Source organism: Solanum tuberosum, unplaced genomic scaffold, assembly GCF_000226075.1.
Source record: "Solanum tuberosum cultivar DM 1-3 516 R44 unplaced genomic scaffold, SolTub_3.0 scf00638, whole genome shotgun sequence".
Taxonomy (NCBI): Eukaryota; Viridiplantae; Streptophyta; class Magnoliopsida; order Solanales; family Solanaceae; genus Solanum; species Solanum tuberosum.
In genome coordinates this window covers 68980-80951 of record NW_006239551.1, presented here as the reverse complement: position 1 = coordinate 80951, position 11972 = coordinate 68980, and the positions used below count along the sequence as shown (strand labels likewise).

The following is an 11972-nucleotide window of genomic DNA, read 5'->3' as shown; positions in this document are numbered from 1 at the left end:
CTTGTTTGCCATTCGGGACAAACCGGCGCCGTAGCTGAGGTCTTAACGGACAACCACGACTTTTTTTAGCAAAACTGACGTTGGATATCCGGATAACCAGAAGATCCATGGACTATAGCACATGAAAATCAACAAAATGGGGGTTTACCTGCTCAGGATTTGTTTGAACTTGAAAATGGTCCGGTTTTCCCATCGGGACCAACCGGCTCCATAGCTAACGTCTTGATAGACGTCCACAAATTTTTTTGGCAGAAATGACGTCGGAAATCCGGATAACCAAAAGATCCATGGACTATAGCACATGAAAATTGGAAAAATGGGGGGTTTACCCTATTCGAGGCTCGGTTGAAATTGAAAATGAACTGTTTCCTCGTTGGGACTAACCGGCTCCATGGCTATGACGGACGTCCATGAATAGTTTCGGCAAAAAAGACGTGTAATCTGGATCACCAAAAGATCTATGGACTATAGCACACGAAAATCAGGAAAAAATGGGGACTACCCGCTCCGAGGCTCATTTGACCATGAAAATGGGCCGATTTGCCTATCTGGACCAATCGGCTCCATAGCTAAAGTCTTGAAATATATCCACAAAAATTTTGTCAAAAATGACGCCGGAAATACGAATCACCAAAAGATCAATGGACTATAGCACACGAAAATCACCAAAACGGCGGGTTTACCTGCTCCGCGGCTCGTTTGACCTTGACAATGGGCCGATTTTCTCGTCTGGATCAACCGGCTGTATAGCTAAGGTCTTGACGGATGTCAACAAAAAATTTTCGTAAAAATGACGTCGGAAATTCGGATCACCAAAAGATCCATGGAATATAGCACACGAAAATTGGCAAATAGGGGGGTTTACCCGATCCGGGGTTCAATTAACCTTGAAAATGGCCAGTTTACTTGTCGAGACCAACCAACTCCATAGCTAAGGCCTTAACGGATGTCTACGAACACTTTCGGCAAAATAGACGTCGGAAATCCAGATCATCAAAAGATGCATTGACTATAACACACAAAAATCGGTAAAACAGGGGGTTTTCCCGTTCCGAGGATCGTTTGACATTGAAAATGACCGGTTTTCCTGTCGGGACCAATCGGCTCCATAGCTAAGGTTTTTACTGACGTCCAAGAAAACTTTTGGCAGAAATGACATCGGAAATCCAGACCACCAAAAGATCCATGGACTATAACACATAAAAATCAGCAAAATGGGTGTTTACCCTCTTCGGGGAACATTTGACTTTGAAAGTTGGCCGGTATGCCCTTCGGGACCAATCAGCTCCATATCTAAGGTCTTGACGGATGTTCATGAAAAATTTTGGCAAAAATGACGTTGGAAATTCTGATCCCCATCCATGAATATAGCACACAAAAATTGGCAAAACGGGGGGTTTACCCACTCTGGGGATCTTTTGACCTTGACATTGGGCCGGTTTCCAATCGAGACCAACTGGTTCCATAGCTAAGGTCTTGATGGACGTCCACGAAAATCTTTGGCAAAAATGACGTCGAAAATCTAGATGACCAAAACATCCATGGTAGCACACAAAAATCGGCAAAACGAGGGGTTTATCCGCTCCACGGATCGTTTGACCTTGAAAATGAGACTTTTTCCTCGTCAAAACAAACCGTCTCCAAACCTAAGGTCTTGACGGACGTCCATTAAAATTTTTGGCAAGTAGACGTTAGAAATCTGGATCACCAAAAGATGCTTGGACTATAGCACACAAAAATCAGCATAACGAGGGGTTTTTTCCGCTCCGGGGGTCATTTGATCATGAAAATGGGCGGGTTTACCCATCTGGACTAACCGGCTCCATAGCTAATGTCATGACGAACGTCCATGAAATTTTTTGGCAAAAATAACGTCGGAAATCCGGATCACCAAAAGATCTATGGACTATAGCACACAAAAATTGGCAAACGGGTGGTTTACCCGCTCCGTGACTCATTTTACCTTGACAATGGGCCGGTTTGGTCTTCCGGACCAATCAACTCCAAAGCTAAGGTCTTGACGGACGTCCATGAAAAATTTCGGCAAAACTGACGTCTGAAATCTGGATCATCAAAAGATGCATGGACTACGAAAATTAGCAAAACGGGGGGCTTATTCGTTCCGGGGCTCATTTGACCATGAGAATGGGCGTGTTTGCCCGTCTATGAAAAAGATTTGCAAAAATGATGTCGGAAATCCGGATCACCAAAAGATATATGGACTATAGCACATGAAAATTGGTGAAATGGGGGGTTCACCTGCTCCGGGGATCGTTTTACCATTATAATGTGCCGGTTTGCCTGTCGTGACAAACCAGCTCAATAGATAAGGTCTTGACCGACGTCCACGAATATTTTTGGCAAAAATGCCATTGGAAATCCGGATCACCAAAAGATCTATGGACTATAGCACATGAAAATCGGCAAAATAGGGGGTTTACCTGCTTCGGGGATTGTTCAACCCTGAAAATGGTCTAGTTTTCCCATTGGGAACAATCTACTCCATATCTAAGGTCTTGACAGACATCCACAAAATATTTTGGCAAAAATGACGTCAGAAATCCGAATCACTAAAAGATCCACAGACTATAGCACACAAAAATCGGCAAAATTGCGGGTTTACCAGATCCGTGGATCGTTTGACATTGAAAATGGCCGGTTTAACCGTCAGGATAAACCGGCTCCATAACTAAGGTCTTGACGGACGTTCACAAATAAGTTCGGCAAAAAAGACGTCGGAAATTTGGATCACCAAAAGATCCATGGACTAAAGCACACGAAAACCAGCAAAACGGGGGGGTTTGCCCGCTCCGGGGCTCATTTGACCATGAAAATGGGCCGGTTTGCACATCTGGACCAACTGGCTCCATAGCTAAAGTCTTGACGGACGTCCATAAATAATTTCAGCAAAAATGACGTCGGAAATACGGATCACCAAAAGATCCATTGACTATATATAGCACACGAAAATTGGCAAAAACAGGGGGTTTACCCGCTCCGAGGCTAATTTGACCTTTAAAATGGGCCGGTTTACCCATTGAGACCAACCTACTCCATAGCTAAGGTCTAGACGGATGTTCATGAAAATTTTTGACAAAAATGACGTCGGAAATCTGGATCACCAAAATATCCATGGACTATAGCACACGAAAATCAGCAAAACGGGGGTTTACCCACTCCGGGGATCGTTTGACCTTGAAAATGGGCCGGTTTTCCCATTGGGACCAACCAACTCCATACCTAAGGTCTTGACGGACGTCGACAAAATATTTTGGCACAAATGACGTCGGAAATCCAAATCACCAAAAGATCCATGGACTATAACACACGAAAATCGGCAAAACGGGGTTTACCCGCTCCGTGGATCGTTTGAACTTGAAAATTGGCCTGTTTGCCATTCGGGACCAACCGATTCCATAGCTAAGGTATTGATGGACGTCCACGATATTTTTTGGCAAAAATTACGTCAGAAATCCGGATCACCAAAAGATCCATGGGCTAGCACACGAAAATTGGAAAAACAAGGTGGTTACCCGCTTCGAGGCTCATTTGACATTGAAAATGAGTCGGTTTTCCCATAGGGACCAACCGGTTCCATAGCTAAGGTCTTGACGGAAGTCCACATTAAAATTTCGGCAAAATGACGTCGGAAATCTTGATCACTAAAAGATTCATGGTTTACCCGCTCTGTGGCTCGTTTGACCTTTACAATGGGCCGATTTGCTCGTGGGGACCAACCGACTCTATATCTAAGGTCTTGATGGACATCTACAAAAAAATTTGGCAAAAATAACGTCGAAAATTCGGATCACCAAAATTTTCATGAACTATAGCAGGCGAAAATTGGCAAAACGGGGGGCTTACCCGCTTAATGGCTCGTTTGACCTTAAAAATGGGCCGTTTTTTCCATCGGGATGAATCGGCTCCATAGCTAAGATTATGATGGATGTCCACAAAAATTTTTGGCAAAAATGACGTCTGAAATCTGGATCACCAAAAGAACCATGGACTATGCAAACGAAAATTAGCAAAACGGGGGGTTTACCCGCTCCAGGGTTCGTTTGACCTTGAAAATGGGCGGTTTGCCAGTCGGGACCAACAGGCTCCATAGCTAAGGTCTTGATAGATGTCCATGAAAAAATTTGGCAAAAATGTCGTTGGAAGTCCGGATCACCACTAGATCCATTGACTATAGCATAGTAAAATCGACAAAATGGGGTGCTTACCCCCTCCGGGGTTCATTTGACTATGATAATGGGACGGTTTTCCCGTTTGGACCAACTGGCTACGTACTCTTGACGGACGTCCACAAATAATTTAGGCAACAAAAATGTTGGAAATCCGGATCACCAAAAGATTCATTGACTATAGCACACGAAAATTGGCAAAATGGGGGGTTTACCCTCTCCGGGATCATTTGACCTTGAAAATGGGCAGGTTTGGCCGTCTGGACCAACCTGCTCCATAGCTAATGTCCTGACAGACGTCAATGAAAAATTTCGGCAAAAGTGACGTCGAAAATCGGGATCACCAAAAGATCCATGGACTATAACACATGAAAATTGGCAAAATGAGGGGTTTACCCGCTCCGGGGATCGTTTGACCTTGAAAATGGACCGATTTACCCGTCGAGACCAGCCAACTCCATAACTAAGGTCTTGACGGACGTCCAAGAAAATTTTTGACAAAAATAACGTCGGAAATTTGGATGACCAAAAGGTCCATGGACTATATAGCACACGAAAATCAGCAAAATAAGGGGTTTACCTACTCCGGGGTTCGTTTGACCTTGAAAATGGGCCGATTTTCCCGTCCAGACCAACCAGCTCCATGGCTAAGGTCTTGACGAATGTCCACAAAAAATTTTGGCAAAAAAGAGGTCGAAAATCTGGTTCACCAAAAGATCCATGAATAATAGCTCACAAAAATTGGCAAAATTGGGGGTTTACCCTCTCTGAGGCTCGTTTGACCTTGAAAATAGGATGGTTTGTCCATCGGGACCAACTTGCTCCACAGATAAGGTCTGGTCGGATGTCCACGAAAAATTTCTGATAGCATCCAAGGAAGCTCTACTCCATTGAAGGACAGATATGAAGCTTTAGAAACTCAAAGGAGGCCCATAACAAGATCTCAAACCAAGGAGTTTAATGATAAGCTCAATGGCCTTCAATCGCTGATCCATAGGTGTCTTATTGGGGAAGAAGAGTTCAAGCCCAAGGGAGAGGAATTGTCCAAATGCTACAATTATTTGGTGGCCCAAATTCAAGCCCAAGATGAGGAATTTTAAGGTCCAATTTCGTGCAAATAAGGTCAAGAAGAGTCCAAGAATCAGCCACAACAAGAGTTGCTTTCTGCCCAAGTTTTGAGAGAAGACTAGTCAAACTTTCCAAGATTGTCAAGATTCTTTTCCTAGTTGGGATTTTCCTTTGTTTATTTATTTATTTATATATAGGTTATTAATATTTTTCTTAGTCTATTTATGGTCTCCTAAGTACCATTTAATGCTTTCCTAGAAGTACTAAATTTGTTCCTAGTTAGGTTACTTTATTTCCTTTCTAGAGTAGGATTCCTTGTAGTTGTCTTTCTAGGGTTCCTTGGACGTTTTTTCCCTTCTCCTATATATAGGAGTCCTTTTCATTCATTAAAGACAATTTAGATTGATATTAATAATATTTGAGAGAGTTCTTTGAACCTTTGTGACTTGTTCTTTGAGAATTTATCTTTAAACCTTTACTAGTTTCATAGTTTAAGGTATAAAGTAATTTCTTCTTGTGATATCTTTGGTTTCTTTTTGGTATTCTTTAGAAGGTGATTAGTTTCTACATACTGATTATTGTCTTTAGTTACTCATAAAGCGGTCAAGATCCGAATCTATCGTTTTGATTCGTTTTCTCAAGTAAAGGCGTTAGATTTCTTCCATAAATCTATACGTTGTTACTTGGATCTTTTCAAGGCCTTAGAACATCTAATCCTTGGAAATTCGTGGATCTTTCCTTCGAATTTCCCATATCTTTAGTTAGTTTTTTTTTGTTTCTTTTCTTTGTGCATCCACATTCTAGTATGTAATTCTCTATTTGTGATCTCCTTTAACCTTACTATTATCAAGTGGTATCAGAGCGGTTCTATCAAGATTCCGTTCTTGATAAATCTTGGGATTTCTTACTTATATTAAGAGACAAAAAAAAAACAGTAGCGTGAACAAAAGAAAAAAAAAGTTATAACTTGCTCTCTAAGAAATCTGATTAGTTGTCCTCCAAGAAATTTGATTACTTGATACCCAAGTAAGCTTATTACTTGCTATTCAAGAAATCTTATTACTTGCTCTCCAAGTTTTGCATTAATTTGTTTCCAAGCAAGAAGGTAGCAAGAAGAGGGGATTCTAGATTTAATTCTAAAATAAGTTCCTTTTTATTTATGTTTTGTTTCAACTAAATCCTACTTGTTCTAGGACTAATTCTTTACCTTCTTTTTGTACCCCAAGATTCCATACTTTATTACTACGAACTTGATACACGTTTTGGTTTAATTATAAATGTACAAAGTATTCTCGTTCAAAGGTTATTTTGAGTGGAAAAAGGCAAGTGTGGGTGAGTTTAAAAGAGGGCAAAAGCCATATTAAAAGTGCTATACTTGATCATTTATTCTTTTTTTTAGATGTCTAATTCAGGTGGTGATGAGGAAAGGGCTCGTTTAGAAGCCGAGGTCAAAGGAAGGAACGACTTCACCCTTCAAGCTATGCACCAACAATTTGAGAGATGGAACCTTCAATTTCAAGAGATGAGGGATATGATTATCGAGCAGAATGACACCATAGCTGCAATTAGGAAGGAGAATGATGTTGTACCCCTAAATAATGTTAGACCCCAAGTTAGAAGGAATGTACCCCATATCCCTTTTGTAAATCCTAAATATGATAATGATGATTTTGATGTTGAATTTAATCTAGAAAGAAGAGATAAGAGGGGACAAAAAGGTAGAGTAGAAGATGATAATATAATTAGTATAAAGATGAAGATGCCATCTTTCAAGGGGACAAGGGATCCAGACTTGTACCTTGATTGGGAGAGACGAGTTGAAGCCATCTTTGATTGCCATAACTACTCTGAGGGTAAGAAAGTTAAACTTGCTGTTGTTGAGTTTTCTGATTATGCTGCTTCTTGGTGGAAAAAGCTTGCTAGGGACAGATTGCAAGAGGAGCTACCACCTATTGCTACGTGGGCAGAGATGAAGAGGGTAATGAGAAAGCGATTTATTCCATCATACTTCCAAAGAGATCTACAATCTCGCCTTCAACGCTTGAAGCAAGGCTCCATGTCGGTGGATGAGTACTTCAAAAGCATGGATATGGCTATGATCCAAGCTAACTGCATGGAGGAAGAAGAGGCTACAATAGCTAGATTTTTAAATGGTTTAAATACAGAAATAGCTAATGTAGTAGAGATACAACAATATGTAACTTTAGATGAGTTAGTTGATTTGTCTGTAAAAGTTGAAAAACAAATTCAGAAAAAGTAGCAAAATAACTCATGGAGAAGTCGACCAAACACTATCTCTAAGAAGCCATGGTCAACTCAAGAGGGGAAAGCTCCTTCCAAACCTCAAGATGATAGAGGTAAAGGTAAAGTTGAGGAGGGAGGTAAAACCTTTAATCCTAAATCTTCTAAACCTTCAAGTTCTATTCAATGTCACAAATGTCATGGAAGGGGGCATATGATGCATGAATGTCCAAGTAGAAGAAACATCCTACTTAGAGAGAATGGAGAATATGAGAGTGAAAAAAGTGAGGGGGAAGAAGAAGAGGGAGAAGGTGTAAGTGAGGAAGATGATTTGGAATTGCCTAATGATGGTATAATTGGGGTGGTTAGGAGAATTATGACTATCAATTTGGGTAGTGTTGATGAAGGGCAGAGAGAGAATTTGTTTCATACTAGGTGTGGGATAAAAGGGAAGACTTATTCTTTGATTATTGATGGGGGAAGTTGTGCAAATGTGGTGAGTTCATACTTGGTGGATAAACTAGGAATTGCATGCATGAAGCGCTCTACCCCATATAGGCTCCAATGGTTGAATGATTGTGGAGAAGTAAAAGTAAACAAACAATGCATGATTTCATTCAATGTTGGTAGGTATGAAGATGAAATTCTTTGTGATGTAGTTCCAATGCAAGCATGTCATGTTTTACTTGGCCGACCTTGGCAGTATGATAGGGATACTACTCATCATGGGAGAAAGAATAGGTATAGTCTTCTGCATAATGGTAAGAAGTATACTCTTGCACCATTATCTCCTTCTCAAGTGTTTGAAGATCAAAAATGATTGAGGGAAACAATGGGAAAACAAAAGGGAGAGGTAAAAAGTGAGCTTGAGGGAAAAGAAAAAGGCCAAGAGATAAAAAAAAAGGAGAGATGGCCGAGAGAAAGAGAGAGAGGGCAGCGATCTAAGTAAAGAGGTAAAAGAGGGTGTGAGTAAAAAAATAAAATGTTTTGGTGAGAGGAAAGAGTCTAAGGAAAAGAAAAATGAGAGCCTTTATATAAAAGCCAAAGAGTGTTTGAATGCTAGGAGAGAGGGGCTACCCATAATAGTACTTACTTACAAAGAAGTATTGATTAATTTTGAACAACTAACTCCTTCTTTGCCAAATAGTGTTTCTTCTCTTTTACAGAATTTTGAAAATGTTTTTCCTAATGACACTCCAAAGGGATTGCCACCTTTGAGAGGGATTGAGCACCAAATAGACTTTGTGCCTGGGTGTTAACTTCCTAATAGGCCTGCCTATAAGAGCAATCCTGAAGAGACCAAAGAATTACAAAGGCAAGTTGAAGAATTGCTTGAAAAGGGATTTGTTCGAGAGAGTATAAGCCCATGCTCTGTTCCAGTCCTATTGGTCCCCAAAAAGAATGGAACATGGATGATGTGCGTAGATTGTCGAGGCATCAACAAGATAACGGTAAAGCATCGCCATCCTATCCCTCGTCTTGATGATATGTTGGACCAACTGTATAGTTCCAAAATCTTTTCTAAAATTGATCTAAAGAGTGGTTACCATCAGATTTGTATGAATCATGGAGATGAATGGAAAATTGCTTTTAAGACCAAATATGGACTTTATGAGTGGTTAGTTATGCCCTTTGGCTTGACTAATGCACCAAGCACTTTTATGAGACTAATGAATCATGTTTTTAAAGTATTTCCATGAAATTATTGTGGTGTATTTGTATGACATCTTGATCTTTTCTCAAAATCTGGATGAACACCTAGAGCACTTTAAAACAAGTTTTTTGAAGTTCTTAGAAATCAACGCTTATTTGCTAATCTCAAAAAGTGTACTTTCTGTGTGGATCGTGTGGTTTTCTTAGGTTTTGTGGTCAGTTCTAAGGGAGTTGAAGTAGATGATGAGAAAATCAAGGCAATAAAAGAATGGCCTAAACCTTATAGTGTAACTGAAGTTAGAAGTTTTCATGGACTTGCTAATTTTTATAGGAGGTTTGTGCGAGACTTTAGCACCATTGTTGCTCCTTTAACTGAAGTTATTAAAAATGATAAGGTTTTTACATGGGGAAAGAAACAAGAGGATGCATTTAACTTGCCGAAGGATAAATTGTGTTCTGCTCCTCTTTTGCAATTGCTTGATTTTTCTAAGTCTTTTGAAGTTGAGTGTGATGCCTCTGGTAAGGGCATAGGTGCAGTTTTGATGCAAGACTCCAAGCCAATTGTCTACTTTAGTGAAAATCTAAGTGGAGCAACATTGAACTACTCAACTTATGATAAGGAGCTATATGCCTTGGTAAGGGCGTTAGCTACATGGCAGAACTACTTGTGGCCTCGAGAATTCGTGGTCAAGACTGATCATGAGTCATTAAAATACTTGAAGAGCCAAGGTAAACTTAGTCGTAGGCATGCTAAATAGGTAGAGTTTATTGAAACCTTTCCTTATGTAATTGCTTACAAACAAGGAAAGGAGAATGTGGTTGCTGATGCACTCTCAAGAAGGTATGTTTTGATCTCTACTCTTACTTCAAAGTTGTTGGGTTTTGACCAAATCAAGTTCCTCTATGCTAATGATTCTGATTTTGGTGAGATTTTTGTTGAATGTAAGTTAGGTCCTTTTGAGAAATTTAATCTTCAAGATGAATTTCTATTCAAGGAAATAAATTATGTGTTCCTAACTGCTCGTTACGTGAACTATTTGTTAGGGAAGCACATTGTGGAGGGCTAATGGGACATTTTGGCGTACCCAAAACACTGGAAATACTTTCTTAACATCTTTATTGGCCTGGCATGAGAAAGGATGTTGAAAAAGTGTGTTCTTATTGTCTTGAATGTAAACAGGCTAAGTCTAGAACATTGCCGCATGGTCTTTTTACTCATTTACCTGTTTATAATTCCCCTTGGATTCTATGGATTTCATATTGGGGCTGCCAAGGACTAAGTATGGTAAGGATAGTATATTTGTGGTAGTAGATAGATTTTCTAAAATGGATCGTTTTATCCCATGTAAAAAGACTAATGATGCATCTCATGTGGCTAACTTGTTTGTAAAGGAAGTGGTTAAGTTGCATGGAATACCTAGAACTATTGTTAGTGATAGGGATGCCAAGTTATTAAGTCACTTCTGGAGAATTCTTTGGGGAAAGTTGGGAACTAAATTGCTATTTTCTACATCTTGTCACCCACAAACGGATGAGTAAACGGAAGTGGTTAATAGAACTTTAGGGAACATCTTGAGGGCTGTTTTGAAAGGACAATTGACTTCTTGGGAAGATTACTTACCTATTGTAGAATTTGCTTATAATAGGACCTTCCATTCTTCTACTGCTAAGACTCCTTCTGAAGTTGTATATGGATTCAACCCCCTTACCCCCCTTGATTTATTGCCTTTGCCTACTAATGATTTTGCTAATCTTGATGGTAAGAAGAAGGCTGATATGATGAAGAAAATTCATGAACAAACAAGGCTTGCAATTGAAAAGAAGAACAAGGAAGTTGCATTGCGAAGGAATAAGGGCAGAAAATATGTCCAAGGAAGCTCTACTCCATTGAAGGACAGGGATGAAGCTTCAGAAACTCCAAGGAGGCCCATACAAGATCTCATACCAAGGAGTTAAATGATAAGCTCAATGGGCTTTAATTAGGCCCATAACAAGATCTCAAACTAAGGAGTTCAATGATAAGCTCAATGGGCTTCAATCGCTTATCCAAAGGTGTCTTATTGGGGAAGAAGAGCTCAAGCCCAAGGGAGAGGAATTGTCCAAATGCTACAATTATTTGGTGGCCCAAATTCAAGCCCAAGATGAGGAATTTTAAGGTCCAATTTCGTGCAAATAAGGTCAAGAAGAGTCCAAGAATCAGCCACAACAAGAGTTGCTTTCTGCCCAAGTTTTGAGAGAAGACTAGTCAAACTTTCCAAGATTGTCAAGATTCTTTTCCTAGTTGGGATTTACCTTATTTATTTATTTATATATAGGTTATTAATATTTTCCTTAGTCTATTTATGGTCTCCTAAGTACCATTTAATGCTTTCCTAGAAGTACTAAATTTGTTCCTAGTTAGGTTACTTTATTTCCTTTCTAGAGTAGGATTCCTTGTAATTGTCTTTCTAGAGTTTAGCTGACCTTTTAGCTTCTTATAAGGGTTCTTGGACGTGCTTCCCCCTTATCCTATATATAGGAGTCCTTTTCATTCATTAAAGACAATGTAGATTGATATTAATAATATTTGAGAGAGTTCTTTGAACTTTTGTGACTTGTTCTTTAAGAATTTATCTTTAAACCTTTACTAGTTTCATAGTTTAAGGTATAAAGTAACTTCTTCTTGTGATATCTTTGGTTTCTTTTTGGTATTCTTTAGAAAGTGATTAGTTTCTACATTCTAATTATTGTTTTTAGTTACTCATAAAGTGGTCAAGATCTGAATCTATCGTTTTGATTCGTTTTCTCAAGTAAAGGCGTTAGATTTCTTCCATAAATCTATAT

The 11972-nt window shown here is 39.5% G+C and overlaps 1 pseudogene; it reads left to right on the top strand.

The window, feature by feature from the left end:
- Positions 1–4389: 4389 nt before the first annotated feature.
- Positions 4390–11105, top strand: LOC102579956 (uncharacterized; annotated as a pseudogene).
- The last annotated feature ends 867 nt before the right edge of the window (positions 11106–11972 follow it).